Source organism: Megalobrama amblycephala, linkage group LG9 (assembly GCF_018812025.1).
Source record: "Megalobrama amblycephala isolate DHTTF-2021 linkage group LG9, ASM1881202v1, whole genome shotgun sequence".
NCBI classification, from domain to species: domain Eukaryota; kingdom Metazoa; phylum Chordata; class Actinopteri; order Cypriniformes; family Xenocyprididae; genus Megalobrama; species Megalobrama amblycephala.
Window position 1 is genome coordinate 24999226 of NC_063052.1, and position 21762 is coordinate 25020987.

The 21762-nt window shown below is 37.2% G+C and overlaps 1 protein-coding gene across 7 annotated transcripts in view; it reads left to right on the forward strand.

Moving 5' to 3' along the window:
• tshz1 (teashirt zinc finger homeobox 1) overlaps positions 1-21762 on the forward strand; it is a 324830-nt gene that overhangs the window by 4458 nt on the left and 298610 nt on the right. The window lies entirely within an intron of this gene.

Genomic DNA, 21762 nt, shown 5'->3' on the forward strand with positions numbered 1-21762 from the left:
AAACAGTAACTGTTACTCCAGTCTTCAGTGTCACATGATCCTTCAGAAATCATTCTAATATGCTGATTTGAAAACAGCTGTGCTGGTTAATATTTTTATGGGAACTGGTACATTTTTTCAGGATTCTTTGATGAAAATGAAGTAAAAAAAAAAAAAAAAAAAGCATTTATTTGAAATACATGTTTTGTCACAATATAAAAAATGTCTTTACTTTTCATTTTTTATCTATTTAATGCATCCTTGCTGAATGAAAGTATTTCTCTGCAAACGTTTATAACGTAATCTATGCGTGTGTGGTAAAATTATTTAAAATTTAAATGCTTTAAAATTAATTAGTATCCACTGTGAAATAGTGAAAATAACATTTTAAGTAAGTAAAATAACATTATTTTAACATTTTTGACTACATTTTGACATTGATAAAACTATTAAAACGTAAATAGATATTGGTTATGCCAAATTTGGTATCAGTTCAGTGGGGTTCAAATATCCGAGAACACTATAGTGAAAACGCTTTTGTTATTTAAATACGAAACAAAATTTTTCAGTTCGATTTGAAATTTCCCATGCTATCAGGCATGATTTGTGCTTTCATTTACTCATTCGGTTTCAAAATCTAGAGCTTTAATTCTTTTCCTAGTTTGAATTGAAAAAAAAAATCCCCAATTTTCAATGTGGTCTGAGACTTTTGGATGTCTCTATGCAATGTACATGGCGAAATCCCACAGCGCCCTGCTTTCTGCAACATTCGTTCTTTTATTTTAACTCGCTCCTTTGTACGTGACTGATGATTTTCCGTGATCGTCGTCTCCTGGTTGGTTGCAGAAGCCACAGGTTGATGAAAAAGTTAGGCGTATTATTGTCTGAGCTGCCGAGTCCCCAATGCGGCCGTGTGTCTCAAAGGCTTCTTAATGACTGGACTCTCCTGCACTCTGCCTCTCTGATGGATGGCAAGCAGGGACGGCCTCTCTTTCATCCCGACAGCCTGACTCGTCTGATTTATTAATGACAATAATTAGGAGTAAACCTCTCTGCAACCAAACCCAGAGTGATTAGCACAGTAACGATGGCGGGGAGGGGTTGTGGATATGGCGATCTGATTAATGTCGGCCATTTTGACCTTTCTGAGCAGGGCTTCTCTGCAGTCTGGGGAGAGATGAGGAGAGAGAGGGCGGCTATCTGTGGTGTCCACTCACAATTAGGTGCTGAATGAATTAGAATGCAAAATGTACCACTCAGGTCATTAGCTGTGCTGTTCACGACATGCTTATTCTATTGGAACGAATCCGTTGGTGAGCTTCTGTGTTATTTATATATGACAAAATGGCAGTGTTCACTTTATTCGAGACTTGTTTTGCAGATTCTCATTTCAGCTGTGTGGACGATAATTAGATTCAATCTTCCTTTTCTCTTAATGATCTGAATAAATCTCATCTTACCTGCATCTTGTTCTCAGAATCAGCCCAAAGCGGCAAACACCACTGAGTTTTCTCCACAATTATCCTTTAGCCGTTCTTCCTGCACACGTAGGGGTTGCAGACCCTTCTATTTACCTGTTTGAAAACACAAATCATCTCAAGAGATAGACACGGACTCGCTGATAAAACGCAGACTCTGTGTGACATTTGATTAACGAATGTAAATGAAGGTCAAGAGTCATTTTGTGTGGCCATCTTCCCTTTGCCGGGCTTTGACAATGAAATCTTTGCAGACACCGGCTCCAGTAATGGCCACATTTAAACCACAGTCGTTTAAGAGCTTGTACCCAGTACAGCTGCATGTAATGGAGTTGGTCGGAAAGGTCAGAGTCTTTATCTGGGTCAGATTGGAGTCAGTGAAGTCGGCAGCCAATGAATCGGAGACAGGCAAGATCAAAGTAAAAGCCATGTCAAGTAGTGCCGGTGAGCGATCGCGGAGCTGCTCTTCGACGACCAGCTTTGGGATCGGTTTCAGATTTTGGTTCACCACGGTTATGAGGTTGGCGACTGATTTCGGATCTGTTGTTACGTGTATGTTTAAACCTAGCTGTGACCAGAAGCATGACTTTCTTTCTTCTGTAAAACACAAAAAGATTATATTTTGAAAAATTCTCAGTGTCTTTTTGTCCACACAATGAAAGTCAGTGGGGTTCTATATTGTTTTTTAAATATCTTCTTAAATATCTTTTTTTAAAATATCTTCTTTTGTGTTAAAGACAAAGTTACCATTTAAAAATGTACAGTTGTCAAAATTGTCAACGATTTGCATTAATTGAAAGATTATAATGAAATATAACACATAAATGCTTTCCAAGCAAAACATTTCATCATTTTTCTGGTGGTTTTTGTGGAACATGTCCATAGTAAATGTGATGGACACTTGTTGAAAACTTTTTGTTTAAAAATCATCGCCATAAAAGGTTTGTTTGCTGATGCCACTTGGTTTGATATTGTATTTTATTTGATTATTAAATACAACGAAATTAACACATTCTAAGTGTCCAGATACTTTTTGTGCCCACTGAATGACGTTGTCAAGTGGCTGAAACACTTTTTCTTAATAGTTTCTCTCAGTTTCCGCAGGAAGTGAAGTTGAAATCAAGGCCGATCGGCCTGTCAATGAGTTCGCCACATTTGAAAAACACTCTCTCCATGTAGGTCATGTAATGAAACTTCTCGTCCCTCGCAGCTCTCTGCTGCCCAAGTCTAATTTGTCCTCATTAAAAGTCCCCCTGCCTCGTGTTATTATTTTCCTGCCCCATCTCCTAAAACACAAGGAACTGATTGAACATGGGGTAAAGTCGGTCATCATGACATGACCTGCAGAAACAGCAGAAAGAGTGCGACGGCTGACCCCGGCAAACTGCCTGCCTGCACATATTGCACAATCCTTCATATTTAATGGGGAAACACGAGCCTGTGATTTTGTCTGCATTCTCTCTAGTGTCTGCTGCTCGGGGTGGAGTGAAGCCACTTAATGAGAATCCCCTGTTCTCCTCCATCATTTTTAAACAGGCAGTGCACTCAGCAGCCTTGCCTTCCCTCTAAGGACCCCCCACCCCCCCTTCCCCGACATGCTGTGCTCGTTTTTGTAAGCGCTAAATTATGTATCAGCTCCTTAAATGCTGTGAAACATTGGTTTAATATGGAGTAAACTTGTTTTCCATAATTCCACACTCAAATTAGGGCAGGATACTTAACTTTGTTGGAGGCCGTCGATTTGCTTATTTTGTCTTTTAGAAACATTTACATCAGACAGCAACATAGGGAAGCGCAATTATTGTGTATTTTTTCCCCCGCACTTTTTTTTTCTTACGTTATCCTTTATCATTTATATGGTAATAAAGTCTTACGGAGTTCATAAGAGGATGGATGGAGAAACGGAGTCTGTTGCTTGATCTTCCACTTGGCGTTTCCTCATTTAGATTAAACTCCGACATCAGTAACGCTTTACCCCCAACAATAATGTCCCTCCGTTAGCGCGTGAGGCCTGTCCCTGACAGCAAACCGACATCTTGACTCGCCTCATCCCGCCGCAGCCAGCTCTTAACACAACTGCTATTGTTAAACGTCCTCCGCAGCTGTAATATCTTCTAATCCTCAAATAGAGTGGAGTTAAAACTACAAGCTCCAAACTATTTTTACTTGCCTCACTAGTTGTGGCAGATGAGAAGGGATCTCTGTGTAGATGATTATATTGTCATCCCCTGATCTTTACTGCTGGAGTAATTGTAAATCATTGCTTCATGGCACGTCAGAGGTTGTCGGTAGCAGGCAATTAAATGGCACAATATAATAGAGCAAATTATTGCCTGTCAGATTTTGAACAACACAGTTGGTATTTGAATTACACTTAATCATTACATGCATTAGAAAGCTCATTGGAATCCTGCTTAGGACTGAACATGAGCCATTGCATTATTTAAACCTCTAATTGTGAAAGCCATTTATTTGTGGTTACTGTACAACAAAAAGAGTCTCACCAAGCGGGTCGGCTTTAAAAGCTCGATATATCCAAATCAACGTCTTCAGACGCATGAACCAAATTGGCCAAAATGGGCAATTTCGCCGGGGTGGAGAAACATTTAGCCATGCAAAGTGTTTTGTAATTTCAGACTGCGAGGATGAATATTAAATATTTACTTTTAGCCAAGCCCAAGCCAGGTCCCCTTTTTGCATAATTCATTAGGCAAAACAGATGAGGTTATAATTTGTCTAGACGCCACGTATCTGTTTCTCAGGGCTTTCTCGCCCCTCCCCGCTCACACCCTGGACCCGACAACCCGATTCTTCAGTTGCGAAGCAGCCGGTGACCGAACGTCAAAATTGCGTAACGTAAATGTTTCCGTTTACGCCGAAGTTTGTGGTGACTTTTAAAGAGGAAATAATTGATCTTTCGCAACCTGAGCACGGATAATCCGTATATGATGCTTAAACGAATAATCAGTTTTAGTTTAGGTTTCCTGACGCCGCTAATTATTAGCAGCGTATTATTCATATTCTTTCACAACATAGGAGGAAGTTACTTCACACAATCTGCCACAAGGGCCAGAACAGACACCCTGTATTAACAAGACTTAAGTACTGTTGTCATGGCCATGCCGCCAGCTCATAGATTGTAATTATTGGTTAGCACTATACTGTGATGCGTATGGGTTGAATAACAATATTAAGAAGCGCCGTGATGTTAAAAAGGATATCACTTCTACAGGTCTGTGTCTGTGTAAATATGCCACGGGGTTTCTGTTATGTTTCTTTTATGATTTTTTTTTTTTTGTGTTTCATATGTCAAGTTGCCACAGTCATTAAAAGTTGCTTTGTGGCAGGGGTCCTCGATCGCCCCAGCGTGGCGTACTAAGATCTTTTTCGGAGCCCTTCCTGTTGTTGTCAAGCCATCTCGGCCCTGTCTGTCATATCATATCAGCGCGCCACTCCCACCCTGTTTAAAGTGCCGCTTTGGCTCATGTTACTCCAGAAGTCAGTTCCTCCAGAAACATCTGTTTCTTTTCAGAGGGAGGAGAGACAAATAGGCCCATTGTCACCCCTGTATCTGTACTCATATCGAGTCCTTTGGCTTTTCGGACAGGTTGGAATTATCGAGGGAGGGTGAAAGGCAAATAGCCCTATAGCTCAATCACCATTGTTTGGAATCAGTCAGTGGTAATATTAGTGTTGCCCAGAACACAATTACTCAATAGCGGCGTCTTTAACGTCGTCTTGAATTTATCCTCTTGACAGATCCGGAGACTGATAATTTAATGCAAGTTATGATTAAAATCCCCTTACTGTCAAGCCCTTTGGAACAAATAACAAATACCTCTGTTTGGAAAAATGACAGTTTTAAAAATAAATGAAATTACACGTTAGAGCCGGCGCGGGGAGGGGCGCGCGGGAATTTATTGAGACGTTGCGCGGGAGATTTAGGATTCGGGCTCGGGAGGGGGGCGGGAGAAGTTAATGACTGATTAACAACAGCAATTAAAAGATGAGGAAAAGGTATATAATTAAAATGGAAGTTCTTGCTTGTCAAGTGCGCGCGTGTCATCCATTGTGAGGCTTGTTGAAAAGCCGGAGGAAAAAGAAACCGGTACTTAATTCCAGGCTTTGGCATCAGGGAAGGGCGTTGATCGCGTGCCCGCGGACGCTTTTCTGAAGGCTGTAACTCAGCTGAAAGTGAGGCCGTGTCATTAGAAGTTCAAAGCCGTGCATCTTGTGTTGACAGTCATCGGCAGCGAATATTTGGCAGTCGGGAGTAATTTCACTTAATTAATGGGATGCATATTTGATGGGGGGAATGAAATATTCAAGCTCAGCAAAGTGGAAAAAAGGAAAGATTTAGTGCAGAGTAAAAAGGTGGAGGGATGTAATTTGTGCATTCACTTCAGAGGCTACCAGGGAATAGAGATAGAAAGATGCAAGGAGGTGAGGAGGAAATATGTGGGGGAATTCACAAGATAAACAGTGTAAAAGATAAAATGCAGAGGAAATGGGTACGGCAGAGGAGAATGGAAAAAGAAAAATGGAAAGAGTGGGTATTGCTGTGAATATGAACTCAGAAACATGCAGATTTTATAACACTGCCACAATGTTACCTCTGCTCTTCATCTGGTAACGGCGTGCAAGACTTTGATTTGATTGCCAACAATAAGAACATGGCATGTTAGCAGCTGAAGCTGACATATCCCCGTTATTTTAACCATTTATACACATACAGTTGACTTCTTATAGTGACGATCTCTCATTGCATTTACAAAAGCAGACACCACCACCATCGAATAAATAGACTGCATTTATAAATATAGACGTAAAATGCAGATGCATGCTACTTTCAGCTCTATGCATTTATTTTATGGACTTTGTTAAACACACACATTGAGCACGAAGCCGGAAATACCCCCTTTCTGCTCTTTGTATCACTTATACGCTTTTGGGTGCTTTTTTTGTTCCAGGACATGTTTCACATATTAGAAGAAAACGTTCTATATAGACATGTGCTTGCATATTTTTAGGGCTTCATATCATGGGGTCATTTTATGGATTTAGTTTGAATGTATATTTGTTTTAATTCATTTGTTGATTTTGATTAAATTATATGAATTAAACAGCTCGCAAACGTACTTAATCAATAAAAGGAATTGAAGTAAATTGTTAAACATGAGAGTCTTATGCAATCATTTCAGATTTTGCATAAAGTGTTCTTAAAAAATGAGTCAAGAACCTTTTATATAGAACCCATTTTCAAAAATTAAATATTATTTTAATTATTAAATACATGATTATTATAATTATTAATGTAATGTGTTTACATTTATTGTATTAATTTAATGCATATTTTCAATTATCAGTCAACTTGTTAATACAGTGACTGATTTTACTATACTTACATATTGTCTATTCTTCATTAGGGCCACCCAGTACTGAAAAGAAATGCTAAAGTCTTTTATTCATCTTTTTTTTTCAAAGAAACATTTAATTGCCACAGTCCTCCGTGTGTTCGGTTTCAAATGCTGCCCGCCACATTTAGAGTAACAGCGAAGAAGGCTTTAGAGGGAAATGGAGAGCTTCCTACTAATGACTTGAGGGCTTTCTGCTTATTGTGTGTTCAAAAGCCAATGAGCTAATGTGTAGCACTCAGCCAGCAGAGTTCCACTGCTCTCTCAACCCAAGAGACTCCGCGGGCCGGGATAATTGGCCAAGGCTTGTCTTCCCTTTTTTTAATTGAGACTCGTTATTTACATGAATTTAAGTTCTTTGCTCGAAACATTAAGGCGAAGAACATCTTTCAAGAATGCAGCTAATTGAAGTTTTCCCCCTTTCTTTCTGTGTGTCAGGGCAGAACAAGAAACTGAAATAAATGATAAGGCAAGGAGATGAAATTGTCCCCTTTAAAATTTGCAATTATTTCCCAATTAAGGCCGGCTTGGATAGAGATGTTGGTGCTGTGGGATTGTTTGGACGCTTTTGGGCAGTAGATGGCGTTAGCTTTCTTTTCTATGCAAAAGGAAGAGCTGGATCTTTGAATGGATTTAACAGTGTGTGGCGTCATCGTCAAAGTACACTAATTTGATTTGAATGTCAGAGCAAGAATTTCACCCGGACGGTTCAACAAAAATTAAAAAAGGATGTTTGACCAGCTTCATTTATTTATTTTTTTCCTCATTGAGAATATTAACTGAAGTGTTTATGGTGCAGAGCTCGGGAGAAATCATTTGCACACACTATAGAGTCACACAGAGGTGTTTTCGCGTTGGATCCTTTGGGCCGCGCGGAGGCTAGACGATGGTGAGGTCCCCGGGGGGGGCCCCGTGGCACTATGTCCAGGGAGCTTGTACGTTAAAATGAGAGGCGGAGGGAAAAAAAAGAAAGGCAGTGGAGAATGGGGTGTCGGGAGGGCAATTACAGCAAGGACAAAGCACATGTAATAGGAACTCCCCTTATAGAGCACCTTAATTAAAAGAAGACTTACACTCCGAGAGCAGCACCGCTGCAATTAACAAGCACTGATGATAATGAGGGTGTAAGATCTGTGAGGTGTGTCTGTGTGTGATGTGTGAAGTTTGAATCTTGGCCACTTTTAGCCAGGTGTTCTTTTTCTTTTACTGTTCAGGTGATCTTGAAATAAACTGACATTTGGTTGCTATCTGGCGTTGTAACATCTGCTTTTCTGCAGTGCACTTGTGTTCATATTTGTGCGTTTGTGGAAAGCACTGTGAAAGGGTGTGGGGACAGGTCAAAGAATGCAGACACACACTGTTGTTTATTACAGATTCAAAAATGGTTCCTTGAAGAGATTATGGACTGAAACAGTGATTTTTGTGCATTATAAAAAGGAACGAAAGAGTTAAAATAGCTTTATTTTAATCACATTTTATTCTTGTAAATCATATCACTTATTTTTTTTTATATTTCCATGCTCCATAAATAAAGTGTTCTTTTTTGAGCTCGTTAAATAATTATCCAAATTTGTCTCATCAGAATTTAAGCCAAATCTCAATTTCTAGATTTTTTTTTTAATAATAATAATAACAACCTTTATTTTCTATCGTGCTCTCAAAGATCTCAAAGCGCTTTACAGAAACAAATAAAACAACAAAATTACACCATATAAAATAATACACAATATAAAATTAAAGTTAAAGGAACAAAATGCACCATATAAAATAAGCACAATGAAAAATTGATGAAATTATTCAATTAAAATTATCAATTATACAATATCTGTTTTTCATATGCAAAGATCTGCTATTATTTTACCCCCGAGAAGGCATTTAATAGCATCCCACAGCACACACACACACACACACACAGCCACATCTGATAAGAAACACACAAGGGCCTATTCAAATCATTATGTGTTGGGGAAGAATAGAAGCAAGTAAACATCAGGTCTGATAACTCTACAGATGGCAGGGGCAGGGAAAAAATCTCCTGGTAAACAGACTTAAAATGGAATTATTATTTAAAAATAAAGAAAAAGAATTCCTGGACTATTATAGTCAAATTATATATATATATATATATATATATATATATATATATATATATATATATATATATATATATATATATATATATATATTCTGTTTTTACATTTTATAATATAGACTTATATTAATAGTCTATATTAGTTTTAGTATATTAATGCTAATATTTTTAGTAATATATGTTTTTAAAGAATACATCATTATTTGTTAATATATCTAGTCAGTTTTGTGCAGTCTGATTATTGCCATTTAATAGACAAAATATTCAAAAATATTCTGTTTTGATTGGGGTGTGAGTTTTAATGAAATGTAAAATCTGTGGTGTGAATTGGCTACAGTGACATTATAAGGGCTATGACTGATTCTTGCCCCACCCACTGTGCGGATCTATTAAAATGAATTAGTGTAATGAGCGAACACCTAGCCAATGAATGACATTTTGTGTAGATAACATTAATTATGCATACGTTTCAGAAATTAGCATACATCTAATTGCATTTTATTACATGTATCAGATACATTAAATTGCCAAATATTGTTTAATATTACAACCAGGGAAATGCGAAATGTGAAACATATTTTGACAAAGTGATTGAAAACTTTTATGAAGACTAAATATTACATGATTTATTCTTTTGTTCTGTAGCTGTATCAAAATTTGTGCGTGATAAAATAATAAAATGAATTAGCTTCTTGTATGGTTAATGACAAAATGACCATGTGATCGCTTCACAGAGTCTATTCAGTATGGCACATTTTTCCGCCGCTTGATGCAGCCAACTGGCCGAATACTAGTCAGTGCCATCGTGAGTGTGTGTGTGTGTTTTCGAACGTCTCCTCCTGTTGGGGAACCTATAAATAGTGACACCCTGTATAAAGGGATGTGGCAGAGAAAGTTTCCCCGTTGGAGAGGAGAGGGCCAGGTTCTGCCTCTCTCTCAAACCGTGATTGAATTTGTCGTGAAGGAGTGTCACACTTAATCACATGTTTATGTACAAAGGTTAGCAGGCTCTCTTTCTCCGCGTCTCTCTCCTTCTCTCCCTTCGTGCTTTCATCTCGAAGCTTTATTTCTATAAATTATTTCCGTTTTTGACCTTAATTTTGCGTGGTTAGGAGTTTGTGGCCGCAAAGCAATTACAGCAATCTCGCCTTTTCTATATCTCCTGTCTTTCCACTCAATAGAGTTGAGGCGGGCGACGGGAACGGCTGTTTTTCAGGGATTCATATTTCTGATAACTTCTCCCTCTTTGCTTCAGTTCTTCCTTCTTCTTCATCAGCCAGCCAAAGTGATGATGCTTTGAGGACATAATTAAACATATCGTTCAAAACATATACTCTGTGCATCCTTGAATTATCACCGTCATTAAAATCGTACAAATATGGAAATATGATTGCCAGGGGCGGATAAATCAATGATCAGCCAGGCTTCCAAATCCAATAAATATGCGGAGTTAAATACTTAAATATGCAAATTGCATGCACACGATTTGCATATGGTAGTATTTAAGGGGAATGTCTGGGGCTGTAAAAAATGGTCTAGGTATAGTGAACGAGAACTGAAGAGAGGGTTGTGAGGACACAGCCGATGCATTTTCTTGCTTTTTATTTATTTATAAAAAAAAAAAAAAAAAATCAAACTTAGTCAGCCTGATGTGATTTTTAAGATTTTAAGAAGAATGTTATCAGCATCGATATGCTTTTGTACAGAAGAGCTTGTGCTTTAGGATGTCTGAAAAATGCCTTGGAGAAACGTGAATAATTAAAGCATAATTATTCCTCCTCATTCATCTCTTAATCCAGAGACAGATTTAGGGGAAGGAATTTATAATTGTTCCTTTTTTTTTCATCTGGTGTCCTGTGTTGTCACTGTATTATAAAGCAAGGTCACATTGAAGCGACCGACCTAACAATGTTTCATAAAACAATCCGTTATTGAATTTGAGAAATGCACAAGAAAAAAAATAAAAATAATAATACTAATAAAAAACAACCTGTGATATAGAGATGATCTAAAACCATGTCTGTTATTACATCTTTAATCTTCATATTTATTGTTGGAGGATAGAGTGAAGTTGCAATATACGCAACAGCAGAGGGTGCAGTTTTTATCTGGATCCTGTCACAAATCTGGACTCGAGGGGACGGCCGGCTGTGATTCTGCAGGGATAGTTTTCTTAATGCAATTTTTCAGTTTATACATTTTACATTTTTCAATGTCATCACACCACATAAAACGTATTTAATTTAGTTGAATAATAAATCCTCTCATGAGCGAATGCTCATTGATTGATGTGTGATATGAGAATTTACATTAGTTAATTTGATTTTCATTTTCCAAACGCACACTTGGCTCAAAGCATAAATAATATGTGTGATTTAACAAGCAGGGAAATGTATTAAAATCTCTCGAGAGATGAATTTGGAAATTCATCCGACAGTCCCAGACAAGTGATTTGGCCAGCGGTGACGTGCTTGAAGCCAGCACACGAGAGACGTCCAAATGTAAAAGGCCCACCCAAACAAAATGTAACTCCTAAATGCTGAAGAGTCAGAGAGCAGGAATCAATGGCAGTGGTGGTGTGGATATGTTCAGGGGCAAGTTGACATGGTCGGGTTAAACAGAGACGAGATCCTCATCAGGAAAATCAATGTTGTTGTAGGATGTGACCCACACGGTCTTGCAGTGAGCGAGTCACATTACTCTACCTTGCCCCGAGTGTGTGTGTGTGTGTGGCGCCCGCAATATTGACCAAGCCGAGAAGAGAATGACACTATCACTGTGCATACTGATGACAATTGGTGTTTCACAGAAACCAATGAATCTTGTTAAAGTACTTCTCTGTTTATCACTGGAGCTGTAATTATCATAAAATGCTTTGTGCATTAATCTCATTTTGACCATTTTTTCCTCGCAAACTTTATTAATTTCAAAATTAAAAATCTGTCAGGCACAAAAAAAAAAATATCACCAACTTGAGCTCCCTTGTTATGAGTGTTTGTAAGTTTGAAATAAACTTTATTTGATAAAAGATACAGTAAAAACAATAATATTGTGAAATATTTAAATAGAAGAGTTTTATTATTTTTGTTTTCATTTAAAAAGTTTTGTTCTACTTTTTTTGTTAAGTTTTGTAGGAATGGGGTTTATGTTTATAGCACTGTTTCCCGCACCACTGCTGAATGAAATCATGTTAGCCAGAAATTCTATTGAATTGCCTTCACAGGCTGTATGCAAGAACAACATATTGCTTAACGTGTAGTCCGATTCATGAACAAATTACTTTTTTGTGAGCTGATTCTTTTTAGCAAATCAAAAACATACAGCACAACCACTGAGGTCTGATTCCCTAACAAATGACTCCTATGAGCCGCTTCTTTTAATGAATCATTTAAAAAGACAAGTTGAATCAGTCTTAAGAATACTTTTTTGAATCCACCAGACAGTTATAGACTGACTCAGTGAACAGGAATATTTTCTTCTTCAGTGGTATTTTATATATATATATATATATATATATAGGGGTCCATGACATGCCATGCATATTTTTGTGTCCAAGTGCATTATTTCCTTTTAAAATAATTTGATGAATTTATGATATATATCACTTTATTCTATACAACCTATTTAGTTTGAATAATTTTTTAGTACATTTAAATAATACATATTATTTTATGTTTTGTTATCTTACACCCCCAAAATGTCAGGTGGTGCAACCGTCTGAACAAATGAACAGACTAAGAAAACTATTTAAAATGGTGTCTTAATAATAACAAGTTAAAAACGAAATACAATGGCATCATTTTAGGTTTGAAACCTTTAATATAAACAAATTGTATAAATATCAGTAGCTGTTGAAAAACTTTTGTCCAGCAATTTGTATATTCTCAAATGTCAGGGTGGCACAACTGCAAACATGGATTCGGACTAATTGATCCTTGTGGCAGAGTGAAAAGGTTTGTAGATCTCTCTCAAATACTCTCTCAAGTATGGGTAGGTTGGTACACTTTCCATGTCAGGTGGTACAACTACATACCACTATTTGGTTGTACCGCCTGACATGAAAACTGTCAAAAAATGAATTTAAGCACTTTGAAATGTGAACAACTGAAACAGGAAAAGGGTAATTGTGGTAATTGTAATTTTACAACATTAATTATTGGCTTTATATAAAAACAATGGTCTGCGGTTGTCATTTTAGCCAAAGTGTGTGTTTGAGTGTATGAGGGAAGAAGAAGCTTATGTGTGTATCTGGTATATTTCTCTATACCTGCCATTGCCCTTCCTTCCCAAATTTCAAAATGTTCACAATGATATAATGAAATGTAATGATAATTGTATATCTGTGCAGTGTTACTCCATGGTACCATGCAGGCTGAGGGGAAAGAGTGTGAGAAAAATGGACTCTGGAAGATGTTTTCCCTTGGTTTTTACAGCCCTTGGCCCTCTTTCACATCCCCTGCACTCATTTATTCCTTTTTCCTCGGCTTGAAAACGTCAAGGATGAAAGAGAGTGTGACATCACTGTTTTGATAATTGGCGTCTAATATTTCTGGCCGACCAGGCTGACAGCTATTGGTGGACGAACTCTTAAAAGTGAGGGAAAAAAATTTGCCAATGTTACACTGGCATCTGATTCTGATTTGGTTTTTGATCCCCCAAACCTATTTTGTGTGCTTAGGTTGTAAACAGTTAGGCTACGAAGTATAAATAAAAGTATATTAAATATTAATAAGAGGCCAGAAAACCTTGAGAAACGAGGCGGCTGCGTTTTTAAAAGTTATTATCTTGTTGTTCCTATCGTACATCAACATTCGCATATATTACATTAACAGACCACAATGAAATCAAATACAGCAGCAGTACACTTTTTGTCACCAATCTAACATGTCCGTTCTTGTTACTTGTGTTTTTTCTTTTTTTGGGGGAAACGGTATATAAATCAGTATGCCACTTACCTGAGGACAAGGAGAACATAAAGCGGAATATTTGCATTCAGAAGTGTAACTTTCCCCAAATAATTTCAATGGGGATAATTTGAATTTATGGAGAAACAGTCCGCACTGAATTTCAAAGTTGCTCGTAATGAAATCATCCAGCGGCAGAGACGGTGGGAGCCGCTCCTGCACACAGTAGGTGGGGGTAGTTATAGAGGTGCAGGTGGGGGATGGAGGTACTCATAGTGCCCTGTGGAGGCATTAGTGTGGACGGGTCATTACATCAGGGATGGGAGAGGAGAACACACACCACTGAGCAGCCCATGTCATTTACTGAGGCCATCAGGGCCCATAGCACACTATAACATTCACTGCTTCATTTCCCTCAAGCTATCGCTCTTTCTTTTTTTTCCTTTTTTTTTTTAAATGAAAGGATGTAGATGTTCAGAGACAGAGAGAGAGAGAGTTTGCAAGTCGCACAGGGAACATTTTCAGTTTAGTTTGATCTTTTTTGGAAAATGCGTATTTCAGTTTGTTTACGTCCAGCGCAAATATATTTTCCGTATAATTGTGTAGACGGCATGAACTAATGGTTTTGTTCAAGAAAAACACATTTTTTTATGTTTCAGTTTGTATTAGACTGCGAGTGCACTTCCTCAAAAAGTTTTCGAAGAAATTATTCACATTCCATTACGCTTTTATATTCTTTTTCTCTACTTTTTTTTCTATTTAAATCTATTTCTGAGAGTACTGTATGTGTCTAAAAAATACAAGTACACAACTTCAAGACAGTCGACGGTGACCCTTTTTGTCAAAGAAATAGAGGACGGCCATCACATCCATGAATATTTGCACATCCAAATATAAAAACCCTCAGCTACGCACGTCCCCTTAATCAAGTACTTATTTTAATTCATTTCCTCGCAGGGTTTTATTAGTATGCTAGCTGTTGGCTAAATGATTATGACAAGGCTGCGTTTTCACCAGATTCTGCCAGGATAAAAATACACAGGAAAGCCCAGCAACCCAGCTTAAAAACCTGTCTCCGGTATTCCTACAGGGAGATGACCTTGGTCATTAAGGACATTCACAGTTTTGTTTAGGAATAAAATGACAGAAAACAGAAAAATATGAAGTGCCTCCTTGAGAGGAATCGTTTGTTGTTGGCTAAATTATGCAGCACATCATTATTTGGTGGCATTACTATTATGAGCTGTTTATGTCTCTGACCTTAATTTTCGCACTGGTGTAATGTAAGCAATTCTCTCTCTCTCGCTCTGGCCTAGACTGCAAAAGCAGCCTCTTTTGCATTTAAGTATGATGGTTTGATTGTTTTAAAGTATCCAACAACAATCCTAAATCAATAAACTCCTCACAATAATCAGTTTAGGGCGAATGTGCGGCACTGTGAAGTTTCTAAAAATTGTAAAACAACATTACGCAGTATATGATATGTATTTTTATGCAGTAAATATAGCTGCTGCTGGAGAGTACGGCCCCACACAACCCTTTATATCTGTTCACTCAGGTTCTGAATGGCTCCGGGACCGGTGAGCCTGCAGAGATGCAGCCAAGCGCATGGCCGGCTGAATTTGTTTGACTCAGGTAATTGAAAGTGTTTTAAACTATTATAGCAACTTGAGGGCTTGTTTAAGTGTCGAGCTGTCCGTCAAACGTACATGGGTGGAAAGCATTGGCCTGTCACCCTGTCAGTCACGGGAAACGAGAAGTGTCGGCCTAATGGATTTCTTCAGGCGGACGTCGGCGCGGCGGCAGAAGTAAAATCAATGTGTTGTCATGTGTGAGAGCGGAGCATCAAACAGGCAGGTGAATTGGAACTGTAGTTTAGTTGTAACGTCTACATTTGCGAGGAGGCGGCCGGAGACAGACAGATGCTGCGTGGCTGGAGCTGAGAGGCCGTGGAGGGCCTCTTGTTATGATTGCCAGTGTGAGAGGGGTGCCTGACCTGTTTTTTTTTTGCTCTGCGTCCTGTGGCTCTTTCCCCTGCTGTTCGATGGTGCGGGCTGGCTACCGTGTGTGTTTATGTCATCACACTACATGCCACAAGTGAGAACGTAAGGGAGTGTGTTTACAGACAGAACACGGAGAGCTGAGCGACGCTGCGGTGCTGCTGATTAATTGTAGTGATGATCTGAACTCACGGATTTTAATCTGGTTTGTCTGGTGTGTTAACTTTATATTCAAAAGCTGTAGTGCATCTATAGTAAAGTCATAGTCACTGAATTCAGTAAATATTATGCATTACATATGTACCTGGATAGCTGCTCACTGATAGGGGTTTTCAAACGTTTTGATACCTATGACCCCCAAATACGATGATCTTCTTCTGAAGGCCCCTCTTTTTGAAATATAAATTCAGCATCATAAATAAAGACTTTGCTTATTTATGCTGTATGAGAAATAGTAAGTGTGGTATTATGAAGGTATGTTGTTTATTAATTTAATAATTAGCATTTACATAGTCAGTGTACTAAAGCATACATATATACTGATCAAAAGTTTGGGGTCTGTAAGATATATTTTGTTAATTACATAAAAAAAAAAAGACATTTATAAAGAGTTCTATTTCAAATAAATTCTGTTCTTCTGAGCGTTCTATTCATAAAAGAATCATGAAAAATTAGGCAGCACAACTGTTTTCAACATTTATAATAATAAGAAATGCTTCTTGAGCACCAATGCACATATTAGAGTGATTTTTGAAGGATCATGTGACATAAAAAATGTTTTATATATAGACCTATAAACAGTGATGACATTTTTTGTGAGCGGAGTCTACCTGGTGTCAGAAAATGACAGGTCTGCCATAGCATTCTATGGAAGCCACGGAATAACAGAATAAAAAAACTTAATTTTGAGTTTATATCTTACAATTCTGACTTTTTTTTCCTCGCAAATCCGAGTTTGTATCTCACAATTCTTAGAAGGAAAAACAGAATTGTGAGATATATTGGACCCACTTTATATTAAGTGGCCTTAACTACTATGTACTTACATTTAAATTAATCATTTGATACAATGCACTTATTGTGTACATACATGGTTTTACATTGTACTTATATTTCAAAAACACCAGCATGTAATTACATCTGTAATTAATTCCTGTAATTACATTTATAATTACACTGTTGACCCATCCCATACACCTTACCCCTACCCTTAAACCTACCCATACCACAAAAGCTTTCCCTAACCTTACCCGTATCCCACCTCAATAGCTGCAAATGTGTTTTGCAATTCAATATGAACCCAATAAGTACATTGTACTTATTTTTTGATGTAAGTACATAGTAGTTAAGGCCACTTAATATAAAGTGGGACCGATATACTTGTTATTCTGTCATTTTTTCCTCAGAATTGCGAGTTTATATCCCTCAATTCTGACTTTTTTCCCCCTCAGAATTTTGATATGAACTCAAAATTGCGAGTTATAAAGTCCCAACTGGGAGATATAAATACTCAAATGCAAGAAAAAAGGTCAGAATTGTGAGAGAAGAATGTTATAGGTTATATTTAAAAGTTATCTATATAATGTGTTATAGGTTTAAATCATAGACTGTAAAAAAAAAGATGGACAATGCATCTTCACTCTCTTCCATTGTAGTAACTGAAGCCGCCAGTGTGCCAATATGACGCTGACATCTTGAGTCTCGAGTCTGCGCATAGTGAACTTGGAGCCCGAGTCTGCGTAGTAGTGAGCACGAAGTGTAGCCGCAATATCAAGGTCCCGCCAGCACTCAGAACAACGCATTATGTCAGTGTGAAATAAACAGTTATGGAAATGTAGAAATTAAAGATAAAGCTCTAATCACCTCCAAGATCCAGAAAAAAGTCCGTTGGTGCCTGAGTGACTACCTCACTCAGAGAAGCTGTTGATCTCAGCTGTCAATCATGACGTCACACTCCCGTTTTTATAGCATCAAATAACTAAAACCAAACTTTTTTAAAGAATGAACACTTGAACTAACACCAGCCTGATAAAAACTGCCTTAAATGACAGAAATTGTCTTTGGGAAAACAATATTTGAACTACAATTTGATTGTTTAGTTTGTCTCATGTCTCATTACATTTCATGGAGAGGGCGGGGTTTATGACCTATACTGCTTCCAGCCACCTAGGGCGATCAAGACACTTTAGCTTCACTTTTCAGGACTCGTGTGGCACGCTTGGTTTAAATATTATTTCAAGCTGTAACTGCTATGCATGTATGTCCCCTATAACCTGCATATATCAATATTATGTACTGTTTACATCAAATTCATGCTTTAATAGTATTGTAGGTTTCATCAGTCCAGTTATAGACACCAACCCTTGGTGTTGCATTTTCTTTTGTCCTGGAAAAAAAATTGTGTTCACAAGGTACTGATTAGATATAATGAGCACTTTTGTTTTTCTGTCTAAATGAGCAATTGTTGGTCAAAAATGTATCAGGCTTTTTCCTTAGTCTAAAATCTGACTGCCTGAGACTAATACATTAATGAAATGCAATTGCACTTAAATGCAAATGCACTTTTTTGAATTTTTACCTCCCTGTTGCCTCCATTATTATTAAATACATGCCCATATTTAATAACACAAGATGCAGGATAATCACCGGATTATGCAAATAAATTTACATGTTATACATTTTCTAATGGCTTCTGTTAATCAAATCCATTATCATTATGTGATTAAAATGGTTCACTGTGTGACACAAACGTGTGTCACATACCTGAGATTATTCCCAGATGGCTGTGACTTTAACCAGACACCCACACACATTCTCTGAGGTCCATTCGGCCCAATCTGGACCAGTTGCCCTTGTCATACCCTATAATGGGCGACCTGACAGCACAAAAATGTGTGGTTTCTTTTGTCAGGTGTATGAAAATGTGGCGAATGTCAAACTGGAGTGAATTTTGATGGTCAGGGTCTTTCTAGAATCCAAGTTGGTTAAATTTATCTTATTATACATTTGTATAGCAATTTCAGAAGATATTTTGGAAATTTCTTGGCAAAAATGAAATGTGTATTTTTTTTACAAAGCTTTTCGTCTGACTTGGAAGCCACTCTGTCCATTTTAGTCAACATGCTTGTGCTGAGAGTGGAAGTCATGATTATATTTATTTTATCTCTCTAATGTGGGTCACACCGAATGGTTGTTTTCCCCGCCATATTGTCATTTCCTCCCAATACGACTGTAACGTGATTTATGGCCGACAGCTCCGATTCCGTCACTGCGAGGGATCCGGCGCTGTCGTGCGCCATGCTAACTGGCTGCAGACATGCTGTCTCTTTTGAGCTAGACCAGACCTGTCTGAAAACCAATCAACTTATTTCATCACGTTGGAAATGAAAAGACGTAATTATTCATAATTGGCCTTTATATTTTGCACTTCGTGATTTTTGCAGCGTTTTAGGTGACGTTCATTCAGTGCTTCGGGAAAAAGATGAGAACAATTTTGCGTTCTGTTTGAAAATGATTACACGTGACGCGTGACAGTTTTTTCTCTCTCCTTTTGCTTAGATTTTTTTGTGGGATTGTGCTTTGATAATGCTGTTACACTTTCGTTTAGAGTTTTGTAGCCTAGTTTTCTCCTTCTGTCTCCAACAATGTTATTACCTCTGAAGCTAAAGAAAGAGAGAGAGAGTTTGTGAAAGAATTGAAGTAGCTTATTTCAGCTGCTTGTGCCACTTCTGCAAGTCACGGTAATAATGGAAGCCAGTGATCCAATACGCTTTCAAGCATTTCCAATGCATAGTTTTCTGTTTTAACACAATTTATGCCATGTGCCCTAAAATGTGCTGAAGAGAGTATTTTTTCATGCCGTCAGTGATGAATCTGTGTTGGTTGCAGGCTGCACAACATTTTTACACTCACTTTATATAATGTGACAATTTGCTTAAAACATTTTTTTTTCTGCATTCACCTGTTCTTTGCACTGTGGGGTTTTAAAACTAGCATTTGTGTGTTGAAACCAAATGTTTTGTTTTACACGAGTTGGTGCTTGAACCCTTGTGTCAAAGAAAAAATTAAATAACAGCACAAAAGCACACTCACAAATGGAGCATTCTGTTAAACTGCTGCCTTGTCTAGATTGATAAATTGTTTTAAAAGTAAATTTCAGTGTATTATTTCAGACTGATTTTGCTGAAGTGTTAATAAATTTATTGTGCCACATAAAGCTAAATTCATTTTAAAATATTTTGGGATATAATTAGGGCTTTAGTTGACAGTTTTACAGTTTAATTTGACATTGCAAGCTAGTTGTTTATTTTGTAGATAATAGGGTAACATTAAAATTGTTTTATTTAAATATTACTTAATAAAAAGTATATATATATATATATATATATATATATATATATATATATATATATATATATATATATATATATATATATATATATATATATATATATATATATATATATATATATATATATATATATATATATATAAGATTTTATTGTTTAATATTATTTATATAAAATATAAAGCTAAATATTGAATTAATTAATTAAATATGTATACAATATCTAATAAATTACTGTTGTAATTAAATTTATAATAAATATTACAATTTAGTGTGTGTATATATGTATGTATGTATGTATGTGTATATATAACTTTAAATGTTTTCTTTATTTTATTTATATTCTGTTTTATTTATATTTTCTATATATGATTTGTCAAAATGTGGCACATTTGCTAATATAGCAAGAAAAAACAGCGACAATAAAAAGTATAGAAAATAGTGTTATTTTATGACGTTTTTTAAAATGTTTATATTCACACACAGTAGTAGCTGACAGTCTATTCTTTGTTAAATACGCATATGCAAATGCGGGTCTCAAATGGCATCCGTTTTGTAGAATGACCCAAATGTCTTTGAATGACAACACTTTAAACATTAAAGCATCATCTTTTAGACCAGCATAGTTACACTCCACTTACTTCAGTCATTGTTCACTGGCGGCTCGATCAATACAATAAAACCTGAAGCTAAAGCAGAACTAGTTGACCCCAGAAGCCTGAGTGAAGGGAAGAGGAAAAAGAGAAAACAACGAACAGAGGAGGAGAGCAGACAGAGGGACAGAAGGCGTCATATCGCTCTAGTTGAACACATGAGGCTGGGAGAAGTGACAGTGTGCTAGGGGTGTTTTCAGGGCCTTTTTCTGTGGCTGTCTGTCCACATCAGGGACTGATAGAGCTGCCTGGTGGCTGGTGTGTCATAGCAGGGGGGTGAGCGGATGCTGCGCGCTCCTCTCGTGGAAAAATGATGGATTTGGTTTGATCTAAAGCGCAGGAACAGGTTTTCCATTGCAAGGGCTGGTGCTGTCATTCTGCGTGACTGCGGCTTCCTCTTCGCATTTAACTTCACACTTTCTGCCTGGATGCTCTCTTTTTTTGTTCATCTACTATGCCTCTTTTCATTTAAGTTGTCTGGAAGTTATATACATATATATATATATATGAAGACTTCAGATGCAAAAGCCTCTAAGTGCCATATGAAATTTTCTTCTAAAGTGAGCAATTTTATCAAGCTTGTATGTTTAGGGTCAGTAATTTCACTCTAATGGCAATGAAAAGGACCTATTAATTGCCATTAGAATGAAACTACTGACCCTAAACATACAAGCTTGATAAAAATGCTCATTTTAGAAGAAAATTTCACATGGCACTTAGAGGCTTTTGCATCTGAAGTCTTATATAAGTATATATATAACTATTCCTGTTTTGATCCACATTATGTGCATTTTCATAAATTAGTTTCGTATTCAAAATATATGAATTGACTCAACTTACCCCACTCTCTTATAAGTTTGATATGCAGTTGGTTTGATGGACTCAATGCATGCC